We start from the raw sequence: 1,701 nt of genomic DNA on the forward strand, positions 1-1,701 counted from the left end.
GCCTGCAGGAGAGGAGCTCCCCTGCCCTCACCCCTCCTCACCTCTCACCAGGAGCTGCTGGAAAGTTCCTGCTTCCCTCTGAGAGGGGAGGAGGTGGCTTCTTCATGGCCAGAGCCTTCCCTGAGCCTCAGCAGGGCCTACGCCTCCACCCGTGAGTGGGAGCACCCTGCGGGGCACCTGTGTGAGGTTCGGCCCCGGGAGATGTGTGGAGCGCTCCCAGGAGAGAAAAGACCCGGCCCCGGTTTGGGAGAGCTCAGCTTCCTGCGTCTCTCACATCTCAGCCTCTGCCAGGGCATCGGGGCTCAGCGTGCCTGGGGCTGGCGGCCCCTGGAGGAGCCCTGGAGGGCGCACTGGCCTTTGTTGGATGGCACCCACCCCACCCAAGCAGCACAGGGGCTGGGGGCCGCTCCTCCGTGCACCTGCTCCCTCCGGGGGCTGAGAGGGCAGGAGCAGCCGCTGTGCGGACCACTGTGGCAGGGCCTCCCCAGGAGAGAGAAGGGGAGGGAAGACTTCAAGGTCACCTGGATATGCACCCAGGTGACTACATCCTCCATGACCTTGTAAACTGAGACCACTTAATCAGACTGTAGTTTCTGTGTGTTACCATATATGGGAGACAAAGAAATAGAAAATGGATAAAAAACTAAACCATGTGATGTGGGCCGCTCCGTTCTTTGGGTACGAACCTAACTGAGCAGTGTCGGTGCGGATAGACGTTGCTTCCTGGAAAGAAGAGCCTCAGTGTCACGACTCCCTGTGTGAGAATCCTGCTACATCGCTTAGGGGCTCAAGTCGGAGACAGTGCCTTTCCACTTCCTTTGCCACTGGGGAACAAGCCTCGGAGCGCCGGGAGGAGCGACCTCGCCTGGCGCCAGCGCACCTCTTGATCCGTAGGGGACGAGCCGGGGCGAGGGCCCCGTGTGCGCTAACAGGACCCCTGAGGCCCAGGGACCAGCCTCAGGAGCGCCGCCCATCTGATGGGTAAGAACCCGGGTTCGTTCTGGCGGGCCTGCCCCTAAGAGGCAGAAGGGGAGCCTGATCACCTCCCAGAGCTGCACTAGTAAGTCCACCAGGGAAGAGGAACGAAGCTGCAACTCTAAGGCGCTGGATGGAGGGCGCTGGGCTGGAGTCGTTGAGTGAGTGTGTGTGACTGAGACGGACGGCGGGAAGGTTCCGACCCAACCAAGGGCCGAGGCGGGTGTTGAGTCCTGATCTGCGGTTCCGGGGCAACCTCATACGGCTTAAGGCGGCATCAGGCTTCCTCGGGAGTCTGTTCCGGGTCAGGGATTGAAACTGAACCCGCCAATGCTAAGAGGAGCCTGAAATATCTCCGAGAGGAGAGCGGCCGGAAACGGACAGAGCGCGTGTGTGTCCTTTCCAACCTGGCCCCCTCCTTCCCTGGTTTTCCCCTTCTTGTGCGTGAAAGTTGTCTGTTAGGGGGAGGAAATGGGTGGAAAGCAGAGTAAACCGACTGCCCTAGAGTGTATGTTGAGGAATTTCAAAAAGGGATATTCAGGAGATTATGGTGTAAAATTAACTCCTGAGAAGCTCCGGACATTCTGTGAAATTGACTGGCCATCGTTCGGGGTGGGCCGGCCCTCCCGGGGCTCGCTGGATGAGGAACTAGTTGGCCGAGTGTTCAGGGTCATTGCAAGGGACCCAGGCCACCCTGACCAATTTCCTTATATTGACTGTTGGCAA

Source organism: Hyaena hyaena, unplaced genomic scaffold (genome assembly GCF_003009895.1).
Source record: "Hyaena hyaena isolate Hyena2069 unplaced genomic scaffold, ASM300989v1 scaffold_1692, whole genome shotgun sequence".
In the NCBI taxonomy this organism is placed as follows: Eukaryota; Metazoa; Chordata; class Mammalia; order Carnivora; family Hyaenidae; genus Hyaena; species Hyaena hyaena.